At 43.7% G+C, this 14116-nt stretch overlaps 1 protein-coding gene across 3 annotated transcripts in view; it reads left to right on the top strand.

Annotated features, from left to right (window-relative positions):
* Positions 1 to 397: 397 nt before the first annotated feature.
* Positions 398 to 14116, top strand: part of SLC7A1 (solute carrier family 7 member 1) — a 47754-nt gene continuing 34035 nt past the window's right edge. For 2 of the 3 annotated variants that reach the window (XM_026860712.1, XM_026860689.1), the window contains exon 1: positions 5456 to 5569. The gene's annotated coding sequence lies outside the window, so the exon portion shown is untranslated. Of the gene's footprint in view, positions 913 to 5455; positions 5570 to 14116 lie in introns of those variants that run through there. The other variant, XM_026860696.1, reaches the window with a different exon arrangement.

Below are 14116 nucleotides of genomic sequence, written 5' to 3'. Positions count from 1 at the left end.
CAAGGATGAGGATTTTACTTAGTATCCTGGTTTTGAGGATTTGCAATTAATTACTGTCTTATTTACAAGCAGGCTATGCTTTTCTTGAAATTTAGTGGCTATTTGACAGTCATCCACTTCTGAAAGTTTACTATAAGCCACTCTGAAGTTCTAAAAAAAAATTGAACAATGAGCTTTTTATTTAACTGAGGTTTGTCCCTGGTACTGATTCAGGCAGATGGTTAAAATCCCCTCTACTAGATGATTTATTTATTTCTGGAACCTGTTCTGTCAAATGAGGTGTTTGCAAAATAAATAGCCGTGTGTACTGTGACCCATATTATTCCTGGCTGTGTGTGAGCCTGACTGTCTTACGTTGCTGGGTATTTTAATATAGGCGGGAAGAACTGACTTGTAGGGTGGATGCACATCATCTTTGGCTGCAGTTGTGTCTACTGAGAAGTTTGCTGCTGGCGGCTGCTTTCTGGCGTCCCAGCGGCAGAGGCAATTACTGCTTCAGTTTTCTGGCTAATACTTGACAGAACTCTCCTGTCACTTGTTTCAGCTCACATGAGGCTGGGTAGCACAGGCTGCTTCAGTGGTAGGTCTTTGCTAACTCAAGTTAGCAGCTAGGTTATGTCTTGGAAGTTTCAACAAAGGAAATAGTATGGTATGTCTCTAGAAAATATTTGCTAACTCAAGTTGGCAGTGTTTGAGTGAATGATCAGAGATGCTGCATAGATAGCTCAGTGCATGAAGCAGAGAGGATGATGATGTCTGAGAGGTAAAAGGCACTGGTGGTATCAAGCATCTGGGAACATTCTGCAGCTGGTGCACTTGGAGCCATAAGAAAACTGGTGGCTACACTGATACGTTGCTACTCTGTGTGTCTGAAGTGGACCACGTCGGTTCAGTGGTTTGATTAAACCAAAGGTGAGTTTGCTTTGGCTGTGGGATATTTGTGGGGTGTGGTACAGTGCCACTTTCTATTGCTACGAAAGAAATACCATGCAAAATTACCTTTTAATTTTATGGGTAAAGCATGCTGAGGTCAGAGCTTGGGGGAACTTGCTTCCAAAGGATCTGCTTTCCCCAACTGCCTCTGCAGTGGGGTTGGGAGGTGGTGTAACTCTGTGGATAGCAGGGGAACAGAAGACACTCATGTGAAATCTGGAGTCAGTAAGCAAAAAAAATTTCTGCAAAATAAGAAAGGAGGAAAAAAAAGTACAAACTATAAACCATAACAAAGTCAGACCACTGATAATGCTAGTAGTAGTTTCATTTGGGAATCCTGATACGGGAGGTTTATTCAGATGTATATGTGGCAGGTGTAAACTTACTGTGCAAGAAATTAGTGTGATTTGATAAATGAACTGTTCCCTTAGGTTGAAGAAGAGCTTGCCTTCATCAGGTGAAAGATTCTTAAAATGAATTAGAAAAACTGCTGTTGAGTTTGTAGCAGTAGGTTATTTTGTTACATTGACTCTCTTATAAAGCCCTTTTAGCCAGCAAAGTAAATAATGGGCTGTGTCTTTAGAAAATATTCCAGAGGGGGTTAGTTTCCTCAAGTAACTAGAATATAGTCTTTTATCCTTAGGTTGCTGCTTAAACTCCACTCAGGTTGCATACTGCCTGACAGCTGTTTTGATGACCCATGTGAGAATTCCTAAGCAAGGGATGCTGCTGCATGCTGCGCTATTTGTTTTTTTCCTTCCAAAAATTTACAAAACCGTGACCTGTAACATACGTGTTGTGAAGATTTTTATTCTTTGTCTCACTTTGCAGCGACAGTCTGCGTATCAAACTTTTGTGTGCTTATAGCTTCCTAAAGTTGAGAGCAGGCCATTAAGAAAAATACAGCAAAATCAACCCCTTCACTTTTTTGGCTTTACCTAGAGCAGCAACATAAGGCTTTTTTGCAAGTTTTTTGCAGTAAGAATCACGTAGTTATTAAGAGATTTCGTCAATGAATGTATGATATAATTGTCACTGTAGGAAAAAAAAAAAGGGGTCATGTAGTTGAGGACCTGACTGACTTGTCCAGCACTGTTTTAGCAACACATTGAATAAAGGCATGTGGATACTGTATGGAAAGGAAGTGATGAAACCCGGCATTTTAAAGTCTGTCTTCCAATTGCTGCCTGAACTTGGTTGATACAGGTTTGAAGTATAAAGGTGCTGTACTGTTGTGTATCTGCCATGCTAACCACGGGTGCATTAGGCAGGACTTGCTGTGCAATCTTCTGGAAGAAAAGAGCAAAATGTTCTGGCACCCTGAGCAAGAAAAAAATTCAAGACCTGAAAGTCACCAGTGGAATGATGGATTAGGGTGGAGGTGCAACATCTTGGAGGAGAAAAACAATAGGTGGTTGTTGGGATTTGGAAATGAGAATTTCTGTGAGATTAGAGTAGGAATTTGGCCTCTAGCATCTTTTCAGTTCAGGAAAGCTACCAACATAAGCAGTAGAGTGGAAAGCATAACAGTCAAGCAACTGGAGAAGAGCAGAAGCAAAACACATATTCTTTGCTGTGAAGGTGGTGGGATTAGTGCTCAGGCAGTCCTGAAATCCAAACTTTTATGCAGAAAACTCTTACTTTTGAGTAATGCAAGTGTTAGGAGGAGTCATTCTTCTTCGGAAAGAACTGTTCAGAGACTTTTAAATCTTTCTATTAACTGCCCACAGAAAATCAGGTCCAACTCCATCAAGATGTTTTTGCTTCTGCTGGCTCTAGGTTCAGTCCATTTTCTGTCTTGAGGAGCAGTCTGAGTTCCTGTTGGAGTTTTCATTTCTGCTAGAGCCCTGCAGTAGCTAGGGAAGGCAGGTGTCTCTGGAGGGTCATTTTTCCCATCTCTCCTCTGAAGAAATTAATTTATACTTGGAGGTGCCTGTCTCTGCCTATTGGTTACAGAGAGGGATGAGGTGATACCCTTAGCCTAAATGTCTGTTTTGGAGTTGGCTAAAGCTAGTTAAGAGGAATCCGACCCCTCATAACCTGGTTGGCATGTAGAGAAACACAAGGATATCTTTCAAGGAAACTTGTGTAAGTGATAAAACCACACTGTGGTGCTTTATCTGCTCCAGATAAACCATTGCAGAAGTTAGAGTACTTTTGAACCAGCTTTTTCCTTCGAAGGAAATACCTGGAGATCAGGACACCATGGTGTAGGGGACCATCATTAGCACAACAGCAGCTCTTTGCTTTTCATGCTGCTCTTCAGGCCCTTGGGGGGAAATGATAATTGTTAGTTGTTTCATAGTTATTTTGCTTTAAAGTCACACTTTTTTTTTTTTTTTTTCTTTCCAAGTCCTAGTGCAGTGGAACTAAGGAGAATATTTACAGCCAGTAGTTTATTTCCTTCCAGCTGTTGCTTAAAGAGCAACTTATTATTTTATTATAATTATATTATTATACTTCAAACTTTCTTGTTCTAGATAAGTGACATGGGGAGAGATGGCACTGTATGTGCTCAGAGAAGTATGTTGAAATGTGTAATGCAACACCTTTCAGAGGTTGTCATGTTTGGGTCTCTCTCCATACCACCCCAGCCCTGTAAATATAATTGAGTGATTTCCTTTGATGCCAGAATGACGATGTGGAAAAATATAGTAAGATTTAAAAAATGCATTAGCAGGCTGAATGGTATTAGTAATTGTTATCCCAATAAAAAAATGCATACTTAGTCCAAACAGGATGCTTTTGCTGATAGGGACACAATAATTTTTAAGGATAGCTGTATAACTTCGCTTGACAGGACTATGTGCTGGGTGGCTTCATTTATCCATGTCACTGGGTTCCAGGTGCAGGTTTTCTGTATGAGGGACAGGAAGGTGCAGATAACATTTCACATAAAATGAGAAATCTGAGTAAGATTTTAGCCTACAAATTGGACAACTACTAGGCAAATGGGGTTGAATGACAAGTATACAGTAAATATTTTTTTTTTGCTCATGGGAGTTAATCTCTTCAGTAAGTTGACTTGCCCTTCCAAGCAAGCCAGAACAAGCTCCCTTCATGGAGAGATGTGAGTTGAGAGCTGGCTTTCTGCCGCACAGACAGCAAAACAAACTGTAAGTCTGGATACAAGGTAATGCCTCTCCTTGTGTAAAATGGGCTGAGTCCTCACTGTATTTAGTAGCAACCTCACAGCTGGGATCCAGCTGAACATGCCAACCTTTCGCATTTCTGACCTACTGGTACCTCTACATGGTCCCTGTGCTCGCTGCTTGCCCAGCTATCACATCCACTAGTGTTAGTTACGAGCTTTCTGCACAAATCTCCCTGCAGGCTGTCCAGCATGGAGCCCCCAGGTTGAAGGGGTGCAGGGTCCCTCTGCATGGCAGCAGCAGGAGTGAGACCCAAAACACGCAGCTTGTAGGCTGGCTTCTGGTTTGGCTAGTGGGTGTCATCTTTGTTTTGGGGTGAGAAAAAAAAAAAAAAAGAACAAGAGATTTCAGCAAGTTTGGATTTGATCCCAAGCAGAAGTGGAGAAGCCTTTTGTCACACTTTGAGAAAGGCTTTGAGATAAGTATGAAACAGGCTGTGCTTGGACATCTCTTTCCCTAGCGCCTCCCCATCAGCAGCCTTGAACGTTTGGGTTTGGAGACAAAACTCCCATTAGACCACAGCTTTTCCTGTCAGGGAGCAGGGGAGAGCTGAACGGTGAGCTTGTGGCTAGAAAGCATTTACCCAAAGCAAACAGTCTTCACACCTACCTCGCTATGAAATGTAATTCCATGTCAGTATTGTACCTCCTTCCTGGTAAGATTTATTTAGGTAGACTATATCAAAACTGGGCTCTGATATCTGTGTGTGAAAACAGGAGTGGTTGGTTACCCAATCGTCAGACCGGTCAAACATCATGCTTGTATCATTTGCAATGCTCTGTTACTTACTTTAGGCTTAAATGCCTAAAATGGATGCAGTTTTCAGAGGCATTTTGTTGTAAATCGGTCAGTGTTCAGGACCTGCAAAGTCTTTACAGTGACAGCTTGGGGGATTATTTGCAAAACACTCCTAAGACTGATTTTTTTTTCCCTGCAGTCAGTTGAGCAATGGTGTTTCATATGCCTTTTTAAAATTATTTATTAATTAGGTGCTCTTGTCGTTTTGAATAGAAGATTTTACTAGCTCTGGTGGTGTATGCAACTGAAGAACTGCAGAGCTGGGCAGGATTGGGTCAAACACTGAAACAAAAGCGGGTGACTTGTGCAGCATGAAGTTTTAACAGCAGGCAGGCAAGGTGTGGGCGAAGCTGCCATGGAAACTGCCTGTAGTGCTTTCAGAAAGGACCAAGTCTGCCTCACTGCTATTCCTAAATACTAGTCTGTTTTTAGTCGCCCTCTCTGCTCATGATGGCCGCTGTTGCGGAGGGCAGCTGCCTGGGGAGGGGAGGAAGCTGGGAAGATGATGCAATATGAGCAGCTTGTTGCAATCCTAGAGGCAGCGCAGGTAGTGGTGCTGGCCAGCTGGCAGAGCCAGGGTGGGCAGTCGTGGCCAGGATGATTTGATCTGAGGCAAGAAGTGTGTGCCTACTGCCCTGCCATGGTGAGGGACGGCTGAAGGAGCAGTGCCTCCTTGAAGGCAGGAGGTGAGTGTGGTGTCCATCATTTGTGGGCATGCTGGCTCCACTTCTGGAGGGAGGTTACACCCTGCCTCAAATATAGGGTGGCAGGTGGCTTTTATTATCCCCCCTCTCTTTTTCCGTCATACAGCCTCATGCTTTACCTCCTCTGCTTCATCTCTTTGCACTGTCCTTGGCTCCTGTTTTACTGTGGGTGTCTGTCTAGACTACAGTGACGTAGATACATCCTGTGGTCCTGACAGCTGGGCTCTGTGGCTGCCCTGCCCAGCCCAATTCCCATCCCAAAACAATGGTCCCTGGTGAGGCATATGTTATGGACTGGCGGGGTGGGGAGGGGTCATTAACTGTCAGTGAGTTGTGACGTTACCATATCCCAGTTACACTGGAAGTGTGACCACACTGTTGGTGCTCAGCATCCCCCTCTGCCTTGGCTTGGGCTGCCCGGGCTTTTCCCTGTGAGATGCTCCACTCCTCATGTTGTTCCCAGGCAGTTGGGGCATTGGTAACCCCCCTGAGATGTGTGCTGTTGGCTCCTTTGTCACTGAGTAGTCAGTGGGGTATGTGGTTAAGGGACAATAGTGATTTGATCGGATGGTAGCATTCAGTCTTTGCTTTTAATCCAGTGTGCATCAGGGTATCATCTCTCAGGGAAGGTCTTCCTGAAGAACTCTCCCATGGGAGTTACTACTTCTGATATCAGGAGCCACCCCTGAAACTGCAGACATGCAGCATCCTTTTGGCCACACACACTGGTTGACGGGGTGTGAAGTGCTTGCTTGTGCCTGCAAAGATGAACACATGGGGCTTGGAAGGAGCTGATCCCTCCCCAGCCCTTGAATTATGGATGGAATGTGGGAATACTGGGTCTAAAAGCAAGTATTTTAGCTTCTTTCATTCTAGGCTTCTCTTTGGCATAAATCATATTTGCAGAAAGCTTTGGTGTTAGGTCTGTAATCATTCAAGTGCCTTCAGAAGGTTGCAGTGTATTGAATGCAGCTGGCTTGCTTAATGAGAAATTAACTTTGGTTTCTTCAGAAAAGGGAAGTTTTTCTTAATTCTTTGGCTGTGTCGTGTTGCTATTCCAAGCCACATCAGGGTGCAGGGCTGGCAGGTCTGACTTGGAGGTCTGTGTAGGGAAAGCCCTTGAGAATGGCCTCCAAATCAGCAGAAAAACTCCTGAATTAATGAAGAATTATTCTAATTACACAGTCAAAATAAAGTCATTATAAAGTAAGCCCAAAGGAGTGTTGTAGGATAATTTGATGTTTCATAGAATGTTAGAATGGTTAGGCTGGGATGGCATCTTTCTCTAGATCAGGATGCTCAAAACCTCATCCAACCTGACCTTGAACACTTAATTTGCAGACACAATTACCTAAGGATAGCAAAACTTTTCTCAGAAGCCTAGAGTCATCTTGGGAGCCCTGTGACTTGGCTGCATACAACTTCAGTTCTCCTTCTTCCATGAACAAGTGCATGTCCAGCATGGGCTGAACTCTGCCTTGTGCAAGCAAACACTTCCAGAGTTTGTTACTGAGCATTTCCTCTAAAAAAATCTCTTCAAACGTTTCCATATCTTGCACAGAAACACCGTTCCTGCTTTCCCAGTAAAGGAAAGGGTTCCTTTGCTTTGAGTCAGTACCATTATGGTAATGGAGGAAGTTTTTAATTGGGACAGTAGTGTGGTGATAAGCCATGCATCAATGCTGGCAGTGTGTCTGTTTGAGAAACATCTGACCTGCAGACACGTTGGTCCAGGGGGGTGGCCAAACCCCGGTCCGTGGTCCAGCACATTGCTCAGGCAGGGATGCCTATGGGCTGCTGGGCAGGAGTGACCAGGGTCTGATGCTGCCACTTGGCCCTTCCTCCAGCTGGAGTTGCCACTGCTCACCACAAGCTATCTGCTGGCCTCTGCCTGCTTCCTGCTCTTTTATACCCACTTTGATCTGCCCTTAAATCCTCACTCATCTGTGTACTTGCTCCTGGTGAAATCATGGTGTTGGGGGAAGTCTCCTCCCTTCTGTCTGTCTCATCAGATGTGTCCCACGTCTGTGCAAGATGGTGTTTGTTGTTCTACATGCAAGTTGGGTGATCTTATTTTTTTTTGTTTGTTTCCCCACTACTGTTCTAATAACAAACCAATTTCTGTCTCTGTCTAACTTGCTTCCTTATCTCCCAAGGGACATTTCCTACTTTCTTCCAAGGACTATTATCCAGGGACCGTGGCTGGAGCATGCTGAATGACATGATCAGGCTTTTTGACTATGCAAAGCCGTGTTTTCATTTTATCTGGGTTTAAGAAGTCTGAAGCTCACTTATTAATATTGTATCCCAGAGCTTAAATTTTTTTCTGCTCGATACCAAAACTGCGTCCCTGGCAGGTTATGGGCTATGTGTTACTTCAAGTAGATTCCTGGCAATCTGTCTCAGACTTTCATTTGGGAAGTCTTATTATCAGTGGAGATCCCCTCAGGTTTTATGACAAATTGAGGGAGTTAAATCAAGCAATTTTCTTGCAAAGTGTAATTTGAAGCCATGCTGAACAACTATTTGAGGAGACTGTATTAGAGCTGGTGGGAGACTTTTCAATTAGATGCCTTTTCATCAGAAAATAGTGATTCATGTAATGAGAGGGGTGTGATGCCCTTTATTGGATAGGCTGGAAGACAACTTTTTGATCCCTTAGGAACTCTGGATGGCAAATGGGGTACTGCCCTCCTCTAGACAGCTGGGTGCTGTTTTGAGCTGCCAGAGGATCCTCAGTGTCTGAAGTGTGGGCTAAAAGGGCTGAGAGCACTGAAGTTGCCTTTTGCTGGATGGTGGTACTTAGGTGGGAATCCGTCCTGGAAAGTGTCCCATCCCTCTCCTCTGCCTCAGCTGCTGGCTGCAGTGGCTTGCCACCTAGTTGGTCGTAGACACAGCATTGGGTTCGTTTCAGTGATGCTGTTTGCAGCACAATTCCCCAGATGGTTATTCTGGTAGAGCTACAGGGGTGATAAGCAGTAGCCTGGGGAGAGAGGAACATCTGTCTGGCTTCATGATTTAACCCTGCCAAAACAAACATGCTGTCTGGCTGCACCTGAGTCTTCACTGCTTTGAGGCAGGATGCACTACATCCAGTTTGTGTCTAACAGATATTTCTCTAACGTGTTCTTGAAACACTTGGGTGGTGAAGAGTCTTGTCTTGTATCTTGTCCCAGCCTTCCATTGTGCCTGCAGTTGGGAAGAGATTGTAACGTCAAATTCCCCTCTGCAAATTAAGCCTAATATATTGTGTGTTTCTGTAGTAGCCCAGGAGGGGAATTAATGTCTATCCAAACTTTTACCTGTTGAGTGGCTTCCAGTGTGCCACGTTTGATGTTAATTACAGCTGAAGCTATGTGGAGAAGAATGGGCATCACTGAACTTCCATTTTGAAGATTTTGAAGCTTGAATTCTGGAAGGTTGAAGCACTCCCCTTGGGACTCTCTCCCTCATTTCAAAATGGATTTCATGTATCATCACAAGTAACCCAGATGGAATTTTCTCAGGTATTGAGACAAAACATTGAAGTTTGCCTGCTTTGAAATTTTGGGGAAGACTTCTTGTCTGGACTTGGGGAAAAGGATGGTCTTTGCCATCTCAGAAGTTGTCCTGGGATGGGAGAGGAATTTCTGATAAGTAGCAGTGAGAGTCTGGAAAGCAAGCAGGTGAGCTGCAGCACCCTGCTGTTCTCCCAAGGCAGTACTGGAGCACCAGCATCATCTTCGTGTCCAGGGGAAATTCGTGTTCCCCTTTCAGTAAATGATTTGCTGGTAAGTGGGTGGCATAAGGGTTGGAGAGAGCACCTCACTGCTCCTTTTTTCAATGGAAGAAATTCTCCAGGGCTATGAGATGCCTGGAGAAGAGTGGGAGATGCTACCTTAGAAGCATAGCTAATGCTGGAGAGCTTGAGGAAAAGAAACCATCATCCCCTGCCGTCTGTGACGGTGGACTGGTGTCCCCCCCCCACCTCCCTTTGTGCTGTTAAAGCAGCACTTAACAGAAGAGAGTGATATGGTCCCCTTCTTACAGGCAGTGTGTCTTTAAGCAGGTGATTAAGATTGTGTTTTGTATACACTGCACACGCATGTGTGTGTGTGCTGTTACCTCTCTTTAATGTGTAGTTTATATTTAACTGGATGTTTTCCTTCTTTTGAATAGCAAATGGCTTGCTAGTGGCTGTTCTTGGTTTTCAGTGACAGAATTGGCAAAGAATATAACATTTAGTATCCATATATATACACACTGATGTAATCTACATTTCTGTAATGTATATTGAAATATATGCATATAATAAAAAAAATTATGGCAGTCAAGAAGGGAACAATTTAACAGCACATGGACAAGACATTCCTTGCCTGGTTAAAATACCTCAGCAGGACAGCATCCCTTTACACATAGTGAAATTAATGTGGAGAATTACAGTTACTTTTGTGGATTTTGGCTTGGACTCCTTGCCATTACTGCTGCTATAGTGGGATATCTTCCAGTTTTGTGTAATGCTAATGCTTGGTCATGTCTTTATTTTCATCAGCCTTTTTGCTGGTGACAAGCATCTGCAAATGGCCGTGGCTACAACCTCTGAGTCAGTTCCCAGCACTTGTCCCAAGTGCATCCTCTGAACTGCCTGGCTTGTCCAGCACAGCTGATGAAGACACTTGCAGCAGCTTCAGGGACACAGCCAGATGCACCTTAGGGTCTAATGCCACATCTTTCGTGTCTATTTCTGAAAGTCTTGAGATAGATGTTAAATGTCTATGGGAGAAGTTCAGCACCTGCTGGAGCTGCCTTGTCTCTGCTCTGTCACTTGTTGCAGAGTAAGGTAACAAAACTTTGGAGATTTTCCAAGGCAACACATTTTGGAAGGATGTATCAGACACAATTCCTGCTTTATGCTGTAATGGATCACAGCTGGGGCTGACATGTCTTAGTGACTGTTGACTTTCCTCATTGTATTTCTGAAAGCACTTATTCATTCAAAAATTATTCAGTGGTTCTGGTTTGGTTCCTTACAACAAAACTTCTTTGCCTCTAGGAGTCTACAGTCAAATCTGACACCCTCAAAATATCTGTAATGCTAGTGGCAGTAGTAGGAATTGAGGTTTTCCACCTCTTCTTTTTCTGTGTAGGACTTTTCTCTGCGAATTATGCTAGCTTGGAGATGGAAGTATCAAAATCAGTCTTTTGGAAAGGGCTCCCAAATGGTTTTGTTACCTGTTTTTTGATCAGAAAGTTGACATCATCACTACATGCTTGTTCAGGGAGCTGACCCGTGTTTAAACTAAAAATAGAGGGCCAAACCCATTCCACACTATTTGCCAAACATACCAACATGGCATAAGCACAACCTCTTTGTTCTGCATACTAGTAGCAAAAATGGTAGAGCTGTACGGGGGATACAATTGTTGAAGACCAAAAGGATACTAAGGAAAGTAAGACTGTCCCACAGGACATTACTTTGCTGAGAGAGAAGGGTGCTGACAGCAGTAGAGTTTTATATGTGTTTCAAAATGAATATGAGTGTATGTAGGACAATATTGAGTGGGGATTTCTGCTTGTGCTTCCTCCAAGGAGATACCTGGGGAGTTCACTGGACGTGCAGCACAGTTAGGCTTGGGTTTTCTTCTTTCCTTAGTAGAAAACTCCTTGTTCTGCATAATCTGCTTTAATTTTATGTTCTTCTGCAGATTGGAGAAGAAAATACTTAGGAGCAGCAAGGCTTTGAAATAGATAAGGAGTGTTTTCTCAGAAGCTGAAACAAATTGTAATTGTTTAGGGAAGTGCTAGTACTGCTTATGTAAAATGGTGCCCTGTCAGCTTATTTTTACACGTGGTGTTTTATGTTTAGCTGGACAGATGTTTGTTATGGTTTACTTTTTGCTGTTAAGCAGATGCAAGATTGCTTATTTTCTTATGGGATTGTTTTGAAGAATGTCCCTTTTTAAAATGTTGTTAATGGGGAAGGAAATCTATCAACCTGATATAATAGGTATGTTAACCATTAGATAAGAGGAGGAAGAATATCTTATTTTATTTGAAAATACAATACAGTCAAGGCACAAGAATTTGGACAGGGAACAAAAGTAACAAACATAAAATGCATTGTAAAAAAGACAAGGACCAGTAGCAGTGGGTGGAATTTGGGCCCTATTGAAGTCGGTGGGAGCTTTGCCATCAACTTCAGTGGGACAGGATTTCACCTAAGGATGTGGCCCCTGCCCGAGGATCCGCCCTGCTAGGTTATCTAGGTGCGTCATTGTTTCCCGCTGCTCTCAAAGCCCTCAGCTCCTGCTGAAACATGAAGATGCCCAGAGCTTTGGGGTGAAGCCATTTCCTACCCAGGGTCTGAGTGGCTGGGGCTTGGAGCTCAGAGAAACCGGAGCTGAAGCAGAGGTGAGAGCTAGGTGTGTGCAGAACAAAGCTGATCTGTGTACGTTCAGATCAAGTTTCCTCAGCTTGAAGTTGGTTATGTACCATCTGGTAACATTTCTAGAATAATTTATATTGTTCTATACCATTAGGACCGTGTTATGTCACAAGAATACTGACCATACATTCAGAGAAAAGGCTTATCGTTTCAAGTATGAGTGGGAGTGAGAGGAACCAGCCCAGAACACATTTCCTCACTTCAAAGGCAAAAACTGCTGTTTCAGAAAGCAAGATCACAGCCAGATCCAACTTCTAAGGAGGGAAAAATCATAATCTCCGCCAAAATCGCCCTTTGATGCAATTGCGAAGATAACAAATGGTATCAGAAGAAAGGTTTGGGGCAGAGGTGTAATGGCCCCTGTACTGCATCCTGCTAAACCAGAAGATTGTTCTGAAAAAAGTGCCACTTGTCTTTATTGAAGGTCTCTTTGCCAAGCCACAGTTAATATAATTGAAAGTGAAAGGTTGATTTGGTACCTGATGTTTGTTTCAAAAGCAACAAAAATATGTAAGAGATGCTTAGGATGGTGATCAGTTGTCTGTGAGATGAAGGACACTGCTGTGTGCAAGGGGTGCGGAACACATCTGCAGTGCGGGTACCATGCCCTGCACCCAGCTCCCTGTAAGTTATCTGCAGGTCATAGGAGGTTATTTTATTCACAACAGAGATTCTCAGACTTTCTGATGCTTTTTTGTCAAGATGAAGTTGATATCTTAATCTTGAGATAAGCCAGAAGAGCACTGTCTGCTGGCATTAAGCCAACTGCAGGATGTTGGTCTTAATTTTCAGGTCTGTCATAATTAAATAGCCCCTCTCCTAAACAAATTATCCATAAAAAGTCATTCTGCTTTATTCTTGGTAGCTTTAGTACAGCTGTGAACACCTGTAGGTATGCCTGAGGGAGCTTCAAAATGAAATAATTTTGAAATATGTTTCTTGTGAGATAACTCTTGAGTGATATATAAGCTTGAAATAATTAATTAGATTTTTTTTTTAATGAATAAATCCTACATCCCCTCACTTCGAAAAACCTTGCCAAGTTCATGCCCTGATCATCCATCCCTGCAGTGAGGGCCTGATTCTCTACAGGGGATGTTGCCCCTCCCCAGCCCTGTTCTTGCCAAAGAAGTGATTTGTCATGACATGTGTGGCAAGGGAAGGCATTGGGCACTACTGCTTTCATTTTCAGTGAAGAGATAAAACTCCCATTTGTTTGGGACCACTGAGTTGTGTTCATTTTGCAAGACACCAGATTTAGTTAAATTTAAGTTAAATGGCTAGATAGGAAATAAAAGGTTCACCATTATCGTTAAGTAGTATGTTTTTGAAGCAGAGGCCTTGAGCCAGATTCTGAAAGGCTTAGCATCCCCAGCTCCTTGGGTGTCAGTGGTGGTAGAAGTAGGCGGGAGAGTGGCTCTCACCTGTGGGGAACCTCAGTCCACCTCCACCTGGAGGCATCTCCTATACAACGATAATGTCAGGCTGCACAGCCTGTCCTCTGCCTTTTGCCTTTGTTCATCACAGAGCAATTCTTCCTTGTAGCTTTGTGTGCTCTATAGGGACAGTAGGTCATTTACACACTGCAAGCAAGCGTGTCACTAGTGCCATCTAGCTCTTAGGGTTAGTCCCATTCCTGTCGTGTGGGCATTGTAGAAACCACGTGTTGATGAGTGAGTGCACATCACAAACCTTTCCCTCCTGCGTATTAAGTGGTACAGTCCTGCAAGATACCTTGATTTACCTTGTAAGAAGTGTTCAGCACTTTGTAGGATGAAACCCAGTATGCTCAGCAAGATTGGTACCAACTCGGGAGGTGCAAACCCCGAGGAACACAAAATAGTGCGCAGGTCACTGGGGTTTGGAGAGGCCTGGACCTGTAGCCTCATTCAGGATGAAATGTCTCAAGAAGATTTCCTACAAGCTTCTATGATGTTTCCCTGTGGTTGGTCCAGCTCAACCTCGAGGGGCCACAAGGACCTGCCCAGGGGCTCTGTGCAAAGGGCAGGTGAACCCTGCCCAGCTGCACTGCATCTCTGCAGAGCTCCCTGGCTCATAGCTCAGCTTCTAGCTGAGCTGGGCCATCTCCCTACCTCCTTTCTGGT

Source organism: Athene cunicularia (genome assembly GCF_003259725.1).
Source record: "Athene cunicularia isolate RWA chromosome 1 unlocalized genomic scaffold, athCun1 chr1_part1, whole genome shotgun sequence".
Classification (NCBI taxonomy): domain Eukaryota; kingdom Metazoa; phylum Chordata; class Aves; order Strigiformes; family Strigidae; genus Athene; species Athene cunicularia.
The sequence above is the reverse complement of the archived record's forward strand: the minus strand, read 5'-3'. Positions and strand labels throughout refer to the sequence as shown.